Source organism: Idiotropiscis lumnitzeri, chromosome 2, assembly GCF_059441095.1.
Source record: "Idiotropiscis lumnitzeri isolate Australia: NSW breed Sydney's pygmy pipehorse chromosome 2, RoL_Ilum_1.0, whole genome shotgun sequence".
Classification (NCBI taxonomy): Eukaryota; Metazoa; Chordata; class Actinopteri; order Syngnathiformes; family Syngnathidae; genus Idiotropiscis; species Idiotropiscis lumnitzeri.
In genome coordinates this window covers 33605850-33627254 of record NC_142392.1, presented here as the reverse complement: position 1 = coordinate 33627254, position 21405 = coordinate 33605850, and positions in this window count along the sequence as shown.

The window sequence follows — 21405 nt, the reverse complement described above, 5'->3', positions numbered from 1 at the left end:
GAATATATATATATATATATATATATATATATATATATATATATATATATATATATATATATATATATATATATATATATATATATATATATATATATATGCAAACACACAACATGTGCTAACCTTGACTGGTATTGGATGAAATTATATTTCAAGATACATTCAACCACAACAAAGGGAAACACAAATGCTGTCAGCTTAAATGTAGCAAAAGGGCTTGTAAATTAAAAATGTCCGCTGAACTAATAAACATGCTGCATACAAATGTGCTTAATTATATATGTACTCACAGATTGTGCCAGACATGAGCAAAATCAAGGAGGATGCAGTATGAACGAAAATAAAGCCTTCTTCATTGGCGACTGTGTTCAAGATGGCGCCCGTGTCGAGAATGAATGCTTCGATAACCTTCACCACTAGATGTCGCTGACGTCACATCTATTCTAATTTTTGGGTCCAGAATACAGTAAGCGGTTAATGGGGACCGAGACCACCCGCGAAAACTGAAAATCCGCGAAGTAGCGGCGCACCTTCAAAAATGCTTAAAAAAAAAAAAAAATAAATATATATGGGAAGAGAGAGAGAGAGTGAAATTCATGTTATAACAAAAAAAAAAAAAAATTATTATTAAAACTTATTTTTTTATTCCCCAGCCATTATTTTTGTATTTATTCAATTACTTCTTTTTGTATTTATTTAATTACTTCGACTTTTCCCTGCTGGTACGCCGTCCGGTGTGCCCTGTGAATGTTATGATCCTCCAGCAGAGCTGGAGGATTGAACAGGACTCTCCAAACGCAGACACGGGAAAAAAGGTGGTGATACAAAGATATTTATTATAATCACAATATAGTCAGTGTAATCAGCGCGTCTCGCGGCAGCTGACGGCATGGCGCGAGACGATCGCTGGAGGAACGCCCACACAGCTGAAAAAACAAAAACAGACGCGGCATGACAGGCACGGATCATGACAGTGAAATGAAAGGTGGCATTCTTCATTTATTTATTCATTTATTCATTCATAACTGACAGCCTCGCGCTCCGCCGGTGCCCGGGCGGAAGGTGCTCCTATTCGGCTTAACTACCACGCACGCCGGCCGGTCTCCTTCGGAGCTCACGCACGGTCCCGAACGAAGCAAAATGTCGCCGCGCGAGTGCCCGGGCGGAAGTTGTTTCTCTTCGGCTTAACTGCCACGCACGCCGGCCGCAGCTCGGGTACGGTCCGAACCGCGCGAAACGTCGCCCCCGATCGTGCCGGGGGGAACGTGCTCTTCTCCGTCCACTCTCTTCTTCGCCCGCCCACGCTCTTCTTCTGCGCACGCCGGCCGTCTAACCGCTCCAGCGCCCCGCCGTGCCGCTCGGCGAAACTACAATGCCCCCGAATATTTTTTAGACCCGCGAAGCACTGAACCCGCAAAAGGTGAACCGCGAAGTAGCGGGGGTTCACTGTATTTTAAATGTTTGGATGGGGTGAAACTACGCGCATGTGCACAAAACAGTGCAGAGCCACCGGAGGTTCATTGACTCTCACCCGACCAAGCCAGTACAAAGTTCATAAATAAAAAAGACTGATACGTACTTCATTTTTAAAAAGAAAAAGTTAATATTTTGTGTTTTATCCACTAAAATTGATCAACCGCCATTGATGTTTTCACCGCAGTGTGCACATATTTTAGAGTCAAGCAGAATTCCTTCCGTAAGGAATTGCTTGAACAAGATATAAAAAACAGAAAATGTAAAATGTTAAATAATGAGTTCAAATTTTATACTGGGAAAACATGGAGTTAACCCCCCCCCCCAATATTGGTTATTCTTTGGCATTTATTTTCTGCACTGATTTCATTTGGCATAAACAAATGTTCAGCAAACCGACAAGTAAAAGGCAACATTTAAAAATAAAACGGCAATAACCTTGAACGCATTTCCCCAAACAACTTAATGTTGTGATGCATTTTTCGAACGATAGAAAGTCGTTCTTTACAAAGCAAATGAGAGTAAAACGTGTACAAACCTGCTTTGAGTGGCACAACACGAGACTGGTTGCAACCTTCGTCCAGCAGTTGAAGATGTTGCTCGTTCTCTTCTTCTTTTATTCCACAAAGTTCCTCTTTGTACTTGGGTGTCGTTCTTGCACACATTTTCAAATGATAATTCCAAAAAATCCGCACTTGATCTCTGCTTGGCGATGAGTCATGTGCCTCTTTTCGTTAGCGGCTAGCTAGCTTACAAGCTAAGCTAACAAGCTAAGCTAACTGCACCGAAAAGTATCAACACGCGAAGATGAGTTTATCGGGACACAAAGACTTAACGAATTATGTCGTAGTACTTTAGAATATCAACGGACATCCTGTGAGAAAATTACAGTCAGTTCCACACTAAACCAGAAGAATTTAGCGGTGGGTGTTTTTGTTCCGGTGTGGACGACCCGGTGGATGTGGTCGAGGTCTTTTTTCTTTTTTTTTTTAAATTAACTTTATTGAACATTTTGAATAGACAATACAACAGTATCACAAGTTCACTTCAAGTATTAAACTAACATATACATTTTCATCCTTAAATAGAATTCACAACGAAGGGTAATGAATGTAGAAAAAAATGTATATTATAAAATAAAATAAAAATACACAGTAAAACAGGAACAATGTCTCTGGATATATGTAATTAAGGCTTTTAAAGGAAAAAGGCATTCAAAAATGTCAATATCTTGTTGCTTTTCTTGTTAATTAATTTAATCGAGTTAAATATGGATTTCAACTCTATCAGGAAAGGCAGAAATCTGGGAGAGGATCTTGAGAATTTCTATTTGTGGATAAAAAAAAAATTTGCATAAAGAATGATTAAATTAATTCAGTATGCAAAATTGTTATCGTTTGGGTTACTATAATCGCAAACAATATCCTTCAGATTAAGAACACAGGGGGTTTCAGATGGTTTAAAGAAATGAAACGTTAAATCAGCCCAAAATTGCTTTGTGATCATACAGTCAAAGAATAAATGAGATATTGTCTCAGTTTCATTCCCACAGAAAGAGCAAATATTCCTAATATCAATAAATTTGGAAATTAAGGAATTAACCGGATATATATTATGTAAGATATTAAAATGTATCACCTTGGCTTTATTAGTAATACAGTATTTATAAGGTAAAAGCCATGCTTTTTTCCAATTTACGTCCACAATCTGAGAATTCCAAAAAGATTTCCCTCTGGGCACAATTTTGTTATTTTTTAATAGAATTCGACGTATATGCTGATTATTACATTTTATGTCTATTAATTCAATTCCGTCTAGTTCATTGAACTACTTCTTGGCCTGTTTGCTATTTCTGTTCTTTCTTTTCTGTTCCCAATTCCCCGAATTAGGTGATGGCGATTCACTTGGAAGTGGCTGTACTGAATTTACACCAACTGACCGGTACAAGATTGAAGGCTCATCTTCGGATATGCTGCCATGGATATTACGGCCCTGGATGAGGACCCACTCCACTGAAGTCATCTTCCTGCAGCACTTCATTCAATTGACTCTTATATTATCTCATCTATTATCGCATAGCATCATTGTATGTGTCAAATGTTGCCCAGTTGGCATCCATTGCAGCCTGGTCATCCTGGAAGGGGGATTCCCCCATCTGTGGTCCCTTCTCAAGGTTTCTCACTTTTGCCCTAATGAGGTTTTGTGAGTTTTTCCTTGCCCTCCTGGGGGTTAAGATCGGGGATGTCGATTGTGGCTATGTAAAGCCCTTTGAGACTGTCTGTGATTAAGGGCTATACAAATAAAATTGACTTGACTTGACTTGACTAGTGTTAAAATAGAATCTGTAGGAGCAGCTTTACTATATTTTAAGTGGTCTGCCATAAGATGAATCAGACCATTGTCATGACCCGTGGCGGGCACGTCAGTGTTTTTGTTGTTATTTTCTTCCCTCCTTCCTGCCATGTGCCTTTTTGTTATTTTTTTGTCAGCTGTGTAGGGGCGTTTCCCTCTCAGCCTTCTCGTCCTCACCAGCCAAGCACCTGTTCCCTGTCAACCATCACGCACCTGATTCCCATCTGCTCCCCTGATTACTCAGACTATTTATCCACCCCTTGCCGACAGCTCAGCGTCGGAACATTTCTCCTGCTACGCCCTGTTATGGACTTTCCACGACCACCCTCCTTCTCGCTCATGCCCACGATCCCTAGTGTTTGTCACGGTCCTCGTTATTTGTCATTTTTTGTTCTGTTTAGTCACGTTTAGTTTGTCTTTGTTATTTTGCACCCTGCCACGTTTGTTTGTCCACGCCACGTTGTTTGTCCTCGTCTGATTAATTAAATAAATTCCCTTTAGTTTACCCTTTGCCCTGCTTCCTCGTATCCTGGGTCCACCTCCTCCTCGCCCACCGGCGAGCCTGACAACCATTAGGAATGGCACGTATTACTAAATTAAAGATTTTAAAAGGAATTGGAAAGTTGTGTACAGACATTGCTCATAAGATAGCATATTACCCAATTCATCAAATACATTTAGGAGGTGATTAATTCCTTTTTCGTGCCATTTGGGAAGAAATAGAGACTTGTTTCGAACAAGTATATTGGAGTTGTTCCAAAGGAGAGTTTTGTGAGGTGAGAAATTGTGGACAAAGGCCAATACCCACGCAAGCAGGGCCTGTTGATAAAATTTGGAGGGTTTGATAGGTAATTTGGGTGGCACAAAATTACACTGAAGAAGAAAGCGAAGTCCTCCAATTTTGCTGAAGATGTAATTAGGAATAAAATACCAGATTGAATTTGGATTCGAGAGACACTTCCTTAACCAGGTGATCCTAAATGTGTTAAGAACATCACAGAAATTCAGGACTTCAAGACCCCCCTCCGCTTTGCAATTAGCTAGTACTCTATTCTTGAGTTTGTGGGATTTATTTTTCCAAATGAAATCTAAAAATATCTTATTTATTTCAGTGACTGTTGACTCTTTCACAAAAACAGACAAAGATGGATAAACAAGACGAGATAAACCTTCTGCTTTTGAGAGGAGTACCCTTCCTATTATAGATAAATCCCTTTGGAGCCATAAACCAAATATCTGTCGAGATTTTTTAAGTCTGTCTGAAAAGTTTAAATGCTGTCTAACCATAAGATTTTTAGATATGAAAATTCCTAAATACTTAACTGACGATTTCAAAGGGATATCATCCAATACAGAATCTTCGTAGTCATGTAAGGGTAGAATTTCACATTTGGTTTTATTTAGTTTTAATCCCAAAGCCTTGGAAAAGTCATCAATCAATGCTATAGAATGAGCTATCTGGTTTTTGTCTTTTAGGAATAAGGCGGTGTCATCTGCAAGTTGAGAGATTCTAAGTTCCCTGCCAAAAATGGTGATCCCTTCCAGTATTCTGTCATTACGAATATAAATAGATAATAGCTCTGTAACAATAATAAACAAGAAGGGGGAAATTGGGCAGCCCTGTCTGACCCCTCTGTTGACAGAGAATCTATTAGATGTTTTCTGATTTACCATCACAGAGCTATTGATATCTTTGTAAAACATACGGACAACGTTAACAAAGTTGTTCCCAAAACCAAAAGCCCGAAGAGATTGGAAAAGAAATGCGTGTTCAACCGTGTCAAAGGCTTTATAAAAGTCCAGGAACAAAATAAGAGCCTTAGATTTGACATCATCGGCGTCATCTAGCAAATCCAAGACTAGTCTTATATTACAGCTGATGTGGCGATTTTTCATAAATCCTGTTTGTGTTTCTGCAATGATGGAGTTCAGGTCTTTCTTCAGCCTGTTTGCATAAACTAAAGCCAAGATCTTATAATCTATTGTTAATAGTGTAATGGGGCGCCAATTTTCTATTAATAAAGGATCTTTATTAGGTTTGGGAATAAGCGATATAACTCCTTGCTTCATTGTAGTTGTCATCTCTCCCCGACTGACGCACTCGCTGTACATTAAATTTAAAGGAATATTGATATGATCCCAGAAATGGACGTAGAATTCAACAGAGAGTCCGTCAATTCCGGGGGATCTCCCCTTTTTCATGGATACGAGAGCATCTTGAATTTCTGCCAAAGGCAAATTTGAGTCACAAGATAATCTAAAATCCTCTTTGATCAGAGGAATACTGTGGAGTTTCTTCATAAACCTCTCACAGTCGTTTTCGTTAAATTTCGTTTCATATAAATTTTTGTCAAATTTACTGATAAAAATCAGATATCAACTTTTGATCTTGGGAGGGAGTTCCATCAATATTAAGAGCAGTAACTGAGTTTCTTTTAATGTTTCTTTTCTCAAGAGCAAAGAAATAACTAGTATTTCTTTCCCCATCCTCTAACCACCGGGCCCAAAATGCTCCTTTTGCCATATCTAAATATACTTGGTCCAATTGTAGTTGAATCTCTTTCAATTCAAGTTGTTCTTCTTCGGTTAGATTGTTATTTTTTAATAAATAGTCAAGCTTATCCAGCAGATCAGATTCATGGAGGTTTTTCTCTTTCTTTAATTCTTTACTTCTTTTTATAGAAACACAGCGGACCTTAAATTTGAAAAACTCCCATTTCCTGCTAAAGTTGTTGTCCGCCCGATCATTTAGAATGTCATTTATTAAGGATTTGATGGAGTTATTGAATGAATCGTCACTAAGTAAAGAGTTGTTAAATTTCCAGTATCCTCTTAAACCAGGGTTTTCTTGGGTTTTACCCAATTTTAAAATTATTTGCATGTGATCTGTTAATGGGGCATATTTATGATGAACTTCTTTTACAAATTGAAGAATAGATGATGATATTAAAAATAAATCTATTCTAGATTTCAGTGTTGCATTTCTATTACACCAAGTGAATTCCACCACATTGGGGTTAAAAAATCGCCAAGCATCAGTCAGGGAGAGATTAGAAAAAAGTAATGACAGAAGGTTATTTGTTGATCTCTGGGATAATCTAGGAGGATATCGATCCTTTGTGTCGTCTGGGCACTCGTTAAAATCTCCACAGAGAATAGTGACAGCTCCTTGATATTTTTTGTTGAGGTCCTTTAATTTTGAATTTATTAATTCAAATAATCTTTTATTAAGACTGTGAGAGTTAAATCCGTATATGTTGCAAATGATAAATTTAGCATTGTCTTGTTTAACTATCAACAGAATCCATCTACCATCACTAGCAGATATTGTCTCAAGAACTTCTCCCTTGAATTTATGCAAGAAAATCAAGACCCCTGCAGAATGATTAGTGCCGTGGCTAAAATAAGATAGATTCCCCCATTGTGTTTTCCAAAAATTAACGTCTGACTCGCCAGAATGTGTTTCCTGAAGCAAAATTAAGTCAGCTTCTGATTTTTTACAAAACAAAAAAAATGCCTTACGCTTAGTAATATCCCTCAGACCTTTAACATTTAAGGACACAACATAAAGAGACTTAAACAAATGATCCATGAAAACAGAGTAGAACACTTGAAATTTTGAAATACCAGACAAGAAATGCGCTTTTAGAAAATAAAGATCTTAAGAGGTGGCGATTAACAACCATTTAAATTATCTAAGCATTTAGTAAAAGAACATGTTGCTCTCACAGCACAATCGTGAGTTAAACAAATTTGAAGAATAAAGGATCTAAAGTATGTGTAGACTATTTAGTGATTTAAGATGTCAGACAGTTGTAGGACGAGTGATTAGTGCAACAAAGTATAGGAATGGTTTGAAGAAAAAAAATAAAAAAGAAGAGTTTCGTAATAATAAATATATAAAAAAATAAATAAATAAATAAATAAATGAATAATAATTAAATAAAATGTGTATATTAATATATATAAATAAGTAAGACAGAAGATATATAAAAAAAACAACAACAAACAAACACACATACACGCACATAAATATAAGGAACCTTTTGTAATCAAAACGAATCTTTTCTATAAAATTCAAAACAACCTTGTATTCGAAATATACTAGTGTAGAAATTAAATAAATTATAAACTATAAAACAATCAAATAATTAAAATAACAAATTATTTAAAATCAAGTTCACATCAAATAATAATTGTCTCCAAAAGGGGTCCCATGAAAGTCTGCACAGTCTCAAACATTCTACAGTTTTGTTCCGGATTAGCCCACTTTAGTCAAAAAGATCAATTTATTTTAAGTTACCTGTGGAAAGTCCATCTTCTTCCCATTTATGAAGACGAAAGGACCACGGAAAACAGCTTTTTCCCCTCTTTCTCTTGCTTTCTGAACCAAAGGCCAAAGCTTTATCCTCTGGGGACAAAGCTTCGGTGATCCTCAGCTTGTTGTCAAGAAGAAACTTGGAACCTCTCGCCTCCTTCCAAACAGCATCCCGGTGTCGTCGCAAAGCAAACAGGACTATAGTTGAGCGAGTCGAGCCGTCTGGACGTCTCTGTCCAATGCGGTGAACGATGTCAATCCCCTCCTTCAAGCAACCTCGGGTGGATGGTGCAGTTCCCTCCAGGATGGTGATAACTTTGGACCGGATATTCTCGTTGTCTTCTTCCTTTATTCCGTGAATCTTCAATGACCAGCGACGGCTGTAGCGATGGCTCTCTGCAATACTTGCTTTCAGGAGTTTATTTTCAGCCTGGAGCTTTTTAATTTCCTTCTCCATTTGTACTGCTTTTTCTTTTTGTTGTCCAACATCTAACGTTAGTTGTTGGACTGTCGCAGTTAGTTTTGAAAGCTCTTGTGAAGTGGCCTCCGTTGTTTTCTCAATGGTTGAAATTTTCTGAAAGGTCTCGTCGTGTTTAGCAGATAGAGCTTTAATTGCCGCTAGTATACCACCTTCATCTTCGCTTTGCTTTGCTCTTTTCGGTGCCGGTTTCTTTGGAGTACCTGTAGTGTATTTTCACAAGGTCTAACATGTGCAACCCATTTTATGGCCATGACGATATTGTTGCTTTAGAGATACCAAGCCTTGTGCTGAACCTCCCTAAGTCATAAGTTGCGGCCTTAGAAGCGAGTGAGTCTCACTTTATCTGCTAGGGGTCAAAGAGGTCATTCGGGCCCCAAGGAAGATGTTTACAGAAGAGGGGTCTGGCGCCAAGAAGTCGCATCTGGAAATGGGAGCTGTGCCTCGCACAGAGAGGCTGTTCGAAAAGTCAGCTAAGAGACAGCAGGATAAAAATGCATATGCAATAAGGGAAAATTAGATATTCATGTCCTTTGTTTGCCTTCCCTATAAGAAGGGAAGGCGCGAGAGGGAGAGACCTTTTTTCTTTTGGGAACTTCTGACATCAGCTGAGATCAATAAACTCTTTTTTCAACCACCGGTGTGTGTCAGAAGTTTTTTCCATCACCAAACCAACCTTGCCCGGCGACCTGTCCGGAGGGGAGCCGAGCCAGACCCGCACATCAACAGTGGAAATTTACCTCATTTTTGGCGTCACGAACAGGATTCGTGCTCCAGCGAGGGCCTCCGGGTGCTGGGGTGCAGGCGTTCAACAGCCGGCCGGCTGAACTAGAGGTGAGTTGCTTTTACTCACAATGGATGTTGGGCGCCTGTGTCTGAGCGGTCGGGGGTTCTGGGGCAGTTAAAGAGAGCTTGTGCGTGTGGGTCTGCTGGTTGGTTGGTCATGGAAAATGCTGTCCCTATGTCTTGGTTTTTGGAGTAGGAAAGGCCGTTGTAAGGATTAAGACATGAGAAAAGGTCAAAGTAACCGCACTATGCAAGAACATTAGAAAAAGTATAAAAAAACTGATGAAAGAATCTAAGTAAATGGAGCCTTAGTGAGGGGACACGGAGTAACCCACTATGCAATAACATTAGGAAAGTATAAAAAAAATGATGAAAGAAACTAAGTAAAGAGACTTGTGCGGGAGTGGTCAAAGAGATGAGAAACAAGAAGTGGATAGCTCCGAGACTGCTGTTGAAAAGCTAAGAAGCGAACTATCGATTATATAGTCGTGAAAGGCTTAGTTTGAGTACAGACCCTGGCCAGGGTGTAAATTTTTGCAGGAAATTATGAGCGGAAAAGACCACTAATGAGATAAGAAGAGAAGATATGAAATAGAAGAGATGATGAGATGAGAAGTTCGGACAGTTTGGCATGAGAGAAATCCGAACAGAAGTAGAGACGCGCGCTATCACGTATCGTTTGGGCAAGCGAGGCATGGAGCGCATTTGAGGCACGAGACGCACTTCAGTGTTGACGGCGCGGAGCCAGGAGCTGTCGTTGTGTTCGGTATGTTACGGAGGTTCCTTGTCAAGCCGGTTCGATTCCGCTGTTTGAGACATATCCGGTGATCAAATGCGCTCTGGTCAAGGCCACGCAAAATCAAGAACCTGGCTGCGGTCCACGTTTGGCTAAGGATGTACGCAGGGGTTTATGAAGTGATATGGGTACGTGGAAATTAGGCCTAATTAGGGGGTTTAATAATGGTATACCAGTATATGAATGATATGTGCACACAATAGAAATGTTTGAAAGTCTGCAGAAGTAATGATAATGATAGACAAGCGCTTTGAAAATCAATAGAGACGTACCGAGAATAATATTAACTATAATGTGATTGTATTAATATAAGGATGAAGAAAATAAGGATGGCAAAAATGATTGAATATCGGAAAAATCCAAAACGCGCACACGTCCATGTGCTGCGCGTGAACGCGTGCACGCGTGGCCGTTGGCCGCCAACCTTAGAGGGTTGTGTACATGTAATAGTTTCGAGAAAAATAGCCATCAAAACGAGAATTATCATAAGCCAAAATGAAATAGATTGAATTGTTGTCAGTTTATTGTTTGTGTCTGTTCTTTTCGTGAACATTGTCTTCTATGGAGTGGGCCCGTGTCTGTGTCTGTCTGCGTCTGTTTGTGTGTCAAAATGTGGGGAAAGAGTCATAAAATGGTTAAAGGGGGGCATCACGAGATCGATAAGGAATGTTCTATCAAAATTGTGCCTTGAAAAACAAAAAATTTGAAATTTTAAGTGGTGTCAAACCTGAGGTGCGGGGGCAGAATTTGGTTCTCTAACTGAGAGGCAAGGTAGGTTGAGTAAGAAAAACGTAAGTGAATTGGAACGAGCGGAAAGTTTAGGGGGAAGGAGCTGTTGCCATTGGCTTGAGATTGCCTGCTCGTAAATTGGCAGGGAGGAGTGGCCGGTAAACTGGAGCCTTTGGTAGGGGGTGTAACCCCTGGTAACCCGGGGGCCGCGTGATCGGCGTATGAACAGTGAGGCGCCCCCCCTTCCCTTCTTTTTCTGCTGTGAGCGTCTAGGATAGGCTTGCACACGAGGGCGGCCAAGGAGAAGACGAGTAATTTACATAATTAATGAATGAAGGGTTGAGAACTTGTTTTAAGGAAGTGTACGATTGGGAAAATGTATGACGTTTGAAGGATTGAGGAAGTGCAAAATGAAGGAATGAGGAAGTGCAAAATGAAGGATTGAGGAACTGTTTTAAGGAAGAACGAAAGAAAATTAATGCTTAATGAAGGGATTCAGTGAAATATTTTCTTGACAGACAGTGAGAACGGTCAGAAAAGGAATTTGGGGAAGTGAGTAAGTTACGTGTGGTGTCAAGAGATTTAATTGGTCGGGGGCAGGAAAATGTTTGATAAATATGGCCAGAACCATACAGCACTACAGAAATACTAGAGTATACAACATGGAATTCCATGAATTGGAAAATACAGTTACAAGTAGGCTAGCCAAAACTAATGACTTTTAATAAATAGAATGTTATTTAACATTGTGTCTAAATATTTAACAGGCAGATCCAGAATCCTGCGTTCACCTCCTTTTTCTGACCCCAACAGAAGATGTCTTCTGCCTTTGCTTTGAGGTAGTGAACAACGAGGGGTTTCAAAGGGGGGATTTCAGCCTCCCCCACTGAGTTGGGTTCATAAAGCCTGGGTGGAAGAAGCAGAGTACAAATGGCCTGATTGGGAAACTTAGAATATGGAATGGAAGTTGAGCTGTCTTCAATTCAGTCTGCAGGTGGCTGGACTGTTAAATCACTCAATCTAACTATACGAACTCTAGTAAGAGGAAACTATTTAACTATTCGTATAGGGCAACTGATTTATAAAATACTTGTGAGTTACATCTTAGAAGAGTAGCAGTCATATGGAATTAAATTAAAATAGAAGGAAAATATACACGTGGCGACAGCTAACAGAGGGATTTAATGCAGCAGAGTTGGAAATTAGCCAGTGGTAAATTATAAATCACCAGATTTAATCAAATAATTAGGCGATACATTTCTATCAATACTTTCTTGGTTGACAGCGGCATGGGAAAAGGAAAATAAATAAATAAATAAATAAAAATAAAAAAGCAAAACAAAACAAACTGCTCATTTGAGGCATCATTAAAGGGGGGTATTGTAGGCTTCCCATAGTTAGCTAGACAGATTAATTCTTGAGGAAAAAGCATTCGTGGATTGATTAGGAATGAACAATTTGCAGCTCGAACAGTGAATTTGAATGACCACAAACTTTTAGTCGGAGAAATCTTATAGGGGGTTACAAAACAGGAAGTAATTATATACATTTAACTACTGTAATTAAGATCATGTGACAACACCAAGGAATTACACACAGAAAACAATAAAATGAACTAGAAAAAGGGGAGGCATGAACGTAGTAAATTGACGTTGAGGAAATACAAATAATTAAATAAACGAGTAAGAAATCAAGACAAAACAAAATAGAGTTTGACAACCTGCAAGAGAGGTTCGGGATGACAACAAATGAGAAGATAAACACATGGATGTGGGAAGAAAAAAGAACAGTTGGAATCCAAGAGGTATTAAACAGAAGAACTTGAAGATGCAGCACAACTTTAGGTGTGAAGGTTTTTAACAATTGAAGCAAACAAAGAGGGGGATTTGAACCACGTTCTAGGATTAAAGCCCTTTGAGACTGTCTGTGACAGGGCTATACAAATAAAATTGACTTGAATTATAGGTGTATTTGGGAAGGCCACGGGAAGAACTTTAAACATACAATTCGATATTCATTTGAGGATTAATTTGAGGAGATTAGAGCCAATGAGGGGGCGGAGTTGTTTTCAAGGTAAATTAGGTCTTGCAATTGATATCCATCTAATCTATTGGACTACAATTAGTTGGAAAGGAGTTGGGGAAAGCAATAATACTGGTAATGGAGGACTGGAGCTGTTGATTGAAGAAAATTAGCTCTGATTCTGTGAAATAACTCATTTGCGTGTGATTACAGGTTTTGTGAGAGGATGGAAATGTGTCAGTCACTAGTGCGGTGTGTGTGTGTGTGTGTGTGTGTGTGGGTGGCCACCATTAAAATACACTTAGACTATATATTGAGAATGGGAGTCAATCAACCACGTGGGGGATTGTTTAATTGATAAAAGGTAGCATGCTTGAAGAGGCATGTGTGAAGATATTCAAGTTCATTGAGAGATGGAGATGATGTGATCAAGTTAAGAGGATAAATTCCTCTCACCTGGAACTATATACTGCATAAGATGTGCGGTTCAACAAATGGGATACACCGACTGATCGGTGACGGTTCTTGACCAAATCTGTGTGGACGAATAATTTGGAAGTGGTACATCTTATGGCACCATTTGACAACCAAATTAGTCAAATGGAGAAGGCCTATTGCGGTAATAGTGCTGGACACAACTGTACCAGCTGTGAATGACTTTGGACTGTATGAGAGGTGACACAGATGTCAACTATGAGACGAAAAAACTTGGACAGTGACCCTACATATGGCATTCGTGCCAGAGACTGAGACCAAAAGACAATTGTGACTTCGTGGAATGTTTGGTTTTTTAACTTTTTTTTTTTTTCAGCTTGAATGCTCAGCCGTTGCTAAAGGAACAGACGCTGTGTTGGTTATATGATTTATGTTAATTTTGCAGGATGCGGATCACCTTCTGAGAGAATGATATGCTGTATTTGTTCATTGTTAACCCTAACCCTTTATTTTTCATGGTTGATTGATTTTGTTGATGATGAATTCAGGTTGATTTACAGGATGGACGCTGCTGATTCCAGAGCCGAGATTATGTGATGTTTGAGTTGTATGATGTGGGTTGTTGTCGTTTGTTTATTGAGGTGTGTTTTGTTGGAGCCGTTTCCATGTCAAGCAGGTTGCGGCAGCAGCTACTGGATGGAAAGTGATTTGTTTGCGTGAGTTGGTTCCAGTTGTGTTTCAGCATTCAAGTGGGTGTCCATTCCAGAAGGAGAGATGGCTGGTCAACGAATTAAGTCTGGTTCGTCACTGGTTGGATGGTCTGGAATTGCTGGTTTGTCGGTTTTTATTGTTATTTGTGTTGACACATGTGGGGCATGTGTCAAAGGGGGGAGATGGATGCAGTATTTTGTTCACATAATTGTTTTTGCCTGTAAAGAGGTTTAAGTGTTAACAGGACATGTCAACAATGATCATGCAGAGGTGAAAGAGTTGAAGATTGGGCCCAGCAGGAAGAATGCAAGCAGAGCGCTGCGGTCTCACCTCCATCTACTGTGGGACCAGGACGTCAGGCAGCCCCCACGCAGGAGATAAGGGGTTATAGTTATAAACCAGTGCAAGGTCCTTTGTAGTCAGAAGTGCCCCTTCTAAAAAACCCATGTGTCCTTAGGCGATTGCATTATTAAGCAGTGTCATCAGTTTATCAAAAAAGCTAACGCGTGTGCGTCGTAGTTTGCATTGAAAGATGCAGCATAAAATATATTTCAAAATTTGGATAATAACTAAAGCAAATTTAGAACGATAAAAAGATAATTGGCTACAAAACATTGGGGTGAAATTAATCTTCAATCCAAGTAGGGGTGTTTTAAAGAGAGAAATCCAAGATCTTAAAAGGATAAAGGCATGATGCGTGGAATCTGACTTGGCAATATGAAAAGCGCAAAAGCTAAAGTGGCAAACTACGATTAACTATTAGAGAAAAACTATAATATATTCAGTCTCGTGGAAGACTGAATGCAGTAAAATTGCAATAAGAAGGATAATAAACCGGCCTAGAGTGTCACAATGTCCTGGAAACATAAGTTTGGGATTGCCCCTGAGAGTGAAATTCCTCTCTGAACCCCTCCTTTTTACGACCGGCAGCAACTAATGAAACAGCGATACTGATAAGAGATACAATTGGGCTAAAACAGAACACGCAAGGTTAGAGGTCATGCCAAACAAAATACGTCTAATGTTGCATGCTTCAGTTTGGTGACGGTTGTACTGAGGTAATTCAATGAATGGAACGGCATTTTGAGATAGTAATTATATGGGAATATGACGAATTGTCATGGTATTAGGGGACTTTTGATATACAGTAAAGTAGAAGTTTTTAGTCTGCAGATAATCCAGTTTAAAGGCTAGTGACTCATTGGTTGAGGAAAACGGGGTCCTATTAGAGTTAGTTGAAAAAGAATAGCTAAATTATAGTTGATGTGTTCATGGGAATTAAAAGGGAATAATAAATAGAAGACAAAACCAATTGGCATCGGAATAGGTAAAATATGATGAGGATACCTATTGGGAGAAATAATTTAGGTTTGGATGATTAATAGCCAGGAATTTTTGTTTTTAAAAGACAGGCCTTTAGGGGATTCAACATAATTTAAAATAATTTATAGATGACACGTGCTGTTAATTGTGACTTGATTACATCTAGTCATTGTTATGAGGGATTAGGTTAGTGAGCTCTTATGGGAGACAGGTTGCCAGGGCGAGACGTGAATGGATTGAAACTTCCGCCAGTGACCCGTCCAATAGTGTCATCACCACACAGCTGTTCCAGGTGGCCGTCCTTAAGGGCGTGCCCCTTCCCGTTACTGACGTCATGCGAAACAGTCCGTCAATGAGAAACTGCTAATCGGTTTGAGTAGTGCACACATTTTTGCGTCAATTTGCACGACATCAATGAAAGGAAATATTGTCTTGGATGTAGAAAGAGAATTGCTACATTTGCGGGTCCAGAGGGCCAAGAGTGCAAATTCATTGGGAAAGGAAAAAGAATATGGAAAGGAAAAAAAAAAAAAAGAGGAAAAATAAATAAGTGGGGGGCAGCGAATGCTGCGGCTAATACAGACAGCTCCCACTGCGCTTGCGCCTTCCGTTTCTGCTGCTCCTGCGCCAGGTTCTGGTGATGCAGCGCCACAGCAGGCTTGTTGTCCGCACCAGCCGGTCAGCAAGGTCACGTAACAAAAGTAGGAGTGGTTATAGACATGGGTTGTGAGTGGGACGTGCCATTGCTGTGGGGTGTTGGGTCACTGGGTGATGAGCTGTCCATACTGAGCCACTTCCTGAAAGGTGCCATCCTGTGGTCCAGTGCCATGCCTGTCACAAAGAGCTCCACCAGCGAGGGGGCACCACCGCTACCCACTCCTCTGACAACGCTTCCATGGCCTCTCAAAGCACACTTGACTCCTCAACCAGATTGGGACCCCCATTCCGCAATAGGGGTGCCCGAGGAGCCTCAGCGTTCAAGGACTGGCAGGTCCCGGCATGCCGGTGACGGTAGATGGACAACAGTTTTGATGGTGGGACAAGATATTCCAGGCTTTGCAAGCTCCCTTTGCACATCGCAGTGAGCAACGACACTGTCAACCCTCGTGGACTTCTGGAGATTGCCCGAGTCACTGCAGTGGACCGACACCACACAAATGAAACTAACACTGGTATTTGAGTGGCATTACCAGATGGGACTGAATTTGACTATGCACATCCGACGCATACGTTGTGCTCTCCTCCATTCCAGTAGACTGGGCAGCTCTGAAACCCGGGTCTCCATCCTCCCGCGGTTTGTACGTCCTGCTTCTGCTCAGGTCTGTGTGGCGTAGCCGCCTCCACTCATTCAAACCACCAATTGATACTTTGCATTGAACACTGAGTTATGATGATTTGGTTTGCCAGTGTGCATTCACCCAAAATCGAGGGTGAGAAATAGATCTTACATGATGATTATGTGTTTGTTATGTCTACCGGCCTTGCCTTGCATGTGCGCCTTGTCCGGAGCAGGGGAGACAGTATGAATGGTCTACGTTCGCCTGCCACAAATCGCATTAACTGACGGCGCGCATTATCATACTAAAGACTTAGGCCCCATGGTGAAGACGACTGACGGGTTTTCAGTTCAGATGTTGAATACTCTGTTTCACTATCAGGGTAGCGTATTTCAGCCCCATTACAAATTCATTTGTTTTGGAACATTACCAAATTTCTCGACACTATGTTAGACAGGGAATGGGTCACTCGGAAGCGAAAGTCCTGATTGCATCTCTGCCGGAGGGGTTGTGGACCCGGAGTTCGACTGATGTTGGGCTCCGCTCCGCGGCTTCCCCAATTTTTTTCTGTCTCTGCACCCTCCCCTATTTGACAGAGTCAGTGTTGGTACAGTTTGGGGGCCAAGGGGGACATTCTGGAGATGATGGCTGTGTTGAAGACTGCAGCGGCCTTGGAGCCATCCATGTCCTGGAATGTCCCTGTTTTTCTTGTTGAAAATGATTTCATTTGGCACCTCAGGTGCTCAATTTTGTGTGGAGTGTTTCTGCTTGTTGTATTTCAGGTGGAGTGTAACTGGAGGTGGATGCAGATTGGAACCCCGCTTGGAGCAAGTGACATGGAGGACTCCTATGAGTGTTGGAGGATGCGACCATCAGATCTGTTTTTTCCTAAAGTGTTGCCCGAGCAAGTCGATCATGTCCTGAATATGGCTGTGAGGTTGGATGGGATCCAAGGGGGGTCAAAGGAGATTTATGATGCTTTTACTGCTACAGGACACTAAGGAACTGGCCAGGGTCCTGCAGACCGTTGAGGGGACTGTAAACGTTGGTGCGAGGCCGATGACTATGGGCTGCGGGCCCTTACCAGTATTGTCCTGTTTGTCGGCGTGCTTTTCTATCAGTGCAATGGACTGTACAACACATACACAAGCACACAACTACACACACAGGAGGCACGGAACGGTGGAACATGTTTACTGTGTTTTGATATCATTTGTATTTGCTGCATGACCATTCTTTCATTTATATTGGTGGTGCTTCAGCATGTCATATGAAGCCTTTATGCTCGTTTTCATGTTCATGGCCTTTGTATTTGTGGCAATCTGTAAACATTGTTTGTTGGTTAGTATGGGCCTCCCTCTTTTTCCCCACTCTCTACACGAGGGGGTTTTTTCCGACGGAGGCTCGGTGGGTCCCTCACACTTCCGTATGGACTGCATCGAAATTTGCCTAATGTTAATGTCCGTTTGCTAAAAGAATTACCAGTCAAGGGGTAAATTTGATGCGACCGGGGTGGTTGATATGAGGTCTTTTAAATTTTTGCGGTGGTGTGCAGTCCTGTGGGAGGTGTTAGGGTGCCATCAGGGAGTGATTTGGCCTTATTAGATTAGCTTTTCCTAGTCTAAAGTTAACCTTAAGTAACATGCCTTGAGCATCATTTAGGATCTAGACAAATAGGGTTTCAGATTGTAGACATGGGATTGGCATAAAATGTTGGATTGAGATTTTTGGGTTCATGCTGATGTCGTTTTTGGTTTATCTTAACTAAGTGTCGAGGCAATCTGGATTTGCCTCGAAGGGGGGATTATGTAGTGTATTTTCACAAGGTCTGACATAGACAACTTATTTTATGGCCATGACAACTGTTGCTTTGAACTCCCCCAGGGCTTCCTGACCCCCCCTTTTGACACGTAGATTGCAGCCCTGAGAGGCGCGGGACTTTAGCCTTATCTACGGGGGGTCAGGAAGTTGAACAGGGGTTATCTGCGTCCCGAAGAGGGAGTTTACAAAAGAGGGGTCTGGCGCCGGGAAGTCGCACCAGTTGAGAGGCAGCAGGATAAAAATGAATATGCAACAAGCGAGAATTAGATATTCATGTCTTTTGTTTGTCTTCCCAATAAGAAGGGAAGGCGCGAGAAGGGGACACCTTTTTCTTTTGGGAACTTCTGACATCAGCTGAGATCAATAAAATCTTCTTCCAACCACCGGTGTGTGTCAGAAGTTTTTTCCATCACCAAGCCAACCTTGCCTGGCGACCTGTCCGGAGGGGAGCTGAGCCAGACCCGCACATCAACAGCGGAAATTTACCTCATTTTCTTCAGTGCATGTCACACCTGAGCCTTCAGTGAAGTCCTACTTTCTCCTTCTTGAATGAATCCCCATCAAAACACCATCATTTATGACACCACGGCTGGACAAATAATATACAGAAACACACTTACGCACCACTGAGTGAGTGTAGACGCCAAATAGGGGTCAAATGTATGTGTGTATGACCTTTGTTGAGCACTGTGTGGCGCTCTGACTGATTATATAAAACGGAAGTGGAAGAATGTGTGCTCAGGTACGGACTTAAAGGGCATACAGGTTTTTGACGGCTTGGGCGGAGCGTGTACAACTTTATGGATCGTGTTTTAGATTGATTTTAAGATTGACGATTGATAAATAAACCTTACCTTTTAACAAGCTACTCATGGACTCTTTGTTGAATAACATAGCAAAGCAATCACAGGTAACAAAGCCGCCAGCGCGTCAAGCCAAGCCAATCTAGGCGAACAAGCAGTCAATACCTCACTAGCCTACTAGTATACTGGCTAGTACACTGTCAAAAACCTGCCCAAACACAAACTGTGTTGGAGAAAACGACGGATCAGTTGGAGTAACGCAGACGGCGTGGGACGATCGGGGAAGCCGGTGTGTGGAGGAGCAGCTGGGGTTGATCGACTTCGCAGGCAGCCGTGATGGTTGCTATCATGGCTGATCCAGAGGAGTGCTGCTGACCACCGAGTGGATTGGAGCACCGACGTCATCGTGTGGATTTACAGTTAAGGCGCCCAACGAGAGGTATATGTAGCGCTACTCTGTCGATGGCCAATTGTGTGCACACTTTAAAAAAAAAATATATTAAAATCCAATGCATTGGTAACGCTCCGTGCGTTAAAATTAATTCGAACGTCGCGGTTCAGAAATTGCGCTGGATCACGTGACTCACTGACCAACCTTCGCGTCATCACCGGAGCTGAATTTTGCGTTGCGTTCACTGCCAGCACGTACAATGGATGCCTGTGCTTCGGACATGGACACAAATAATGAAAATGAAGTACTTAATGATTCGGGAACTCAAAAACGTATTGTTAAATTAACAGAAAAGGGTTTGGTTGATAAACTTGAAAGGTTACAAAACAATAGGAAATGTAAACTTAACAATGCGAGTAAAGTTAGAAGCGAATTGAATGCGTTCATGTCTTGTGGTGATAAAACCAAGGTGATAAATGGTCTTGATGAGTTGAAAGGGTTGTGTGTTGATGCTAAAAATGTACATGATTCAATGATGGGTTTGTTGTCTGTTGAAGAGGGTGAAAAGCACGAAATATGGTTTAAAGCCAAAATGATCCCAAACAATGAGTGTTTTTCAAGGGTCAATCTATGGCTTTCTCAAGGTTCAACACAAATACAAGAAATCATAAAAGAAACCGATAAAGGTTATGCTAATGATGACATCTCTCCTGAAGATAGTGTGTCAAACGTGAGCAGCAGGGTTAGCAAAAAAAGTACCAAGTCCTCTGCTTCATCTGCTAAACTAAAGGCAGCAGCGGAAAGAGCTGCAGTGCTGGCTCGTGTGAAAATATTGGAACAACGACATGCTATTGAAGAAGAAGAAGCAAAACTAAGGAGAAGAATGGAGATGCTTGATTTGGAGGCGGAACTGGTGGCATTTGAAGCGCGGATGGACATTTATAATGCCATTGAAGAGGGCCAGTCTCAAGCGCAGTCAACTGTAAAGAAAAATGGAGCAATGAATGGACAAGGTTTAAACCCCACAGTCCAAGAGTTTAAACCTCATCATGATGATATGGAAACAGCACAACAAAAGGAGAGATTCAGGATGCCACAAATGGAAAACAAAACAACAGATGTGAGGCCAAAGAAATTGATTGCATCAAATATAAAGCAACAGCATAACCTCCTGGAACAAAGGAAATGGAACACAAATCAGGAGCACCCTTTGGTGGAGCAAGATGGAAAAGCAATGGAAGTAAAGGTACGGTCAACACAAAGTGATGCGCAAGCTCATTCATCAACCACTTCACAGGTTCCTGCAGACCTTTTGACCATTATGAGCAGACAAACTGAGATTACAGCAGCCTTAATGAACCAACAGCGTTCAATGACACTTCCACCAAGAGACATTCCAATATTTGATGGTGATCCATTGCACTACAGAACTTTCATTAAAGCATTTGAGCAAGGAGTGGAAAGTAAAGCAGCCGCAGCAGACAGTTTGTATTATTTTGAGCAATACACCCGAGGGCAACCTCAGGAACTTGTGCAAAGTTGTCAACACATGGCTTCAGATCGTGGTTATGCCGTGGCCAAGGCTTTGCTCCAGGATCATTTTGGAAATCCTTACAAAATGGCCACTGCATACATTAGTCAGGCTCTGTCATGGCAAACAATAAAAACAGATGACACAAAGGCACTGCAC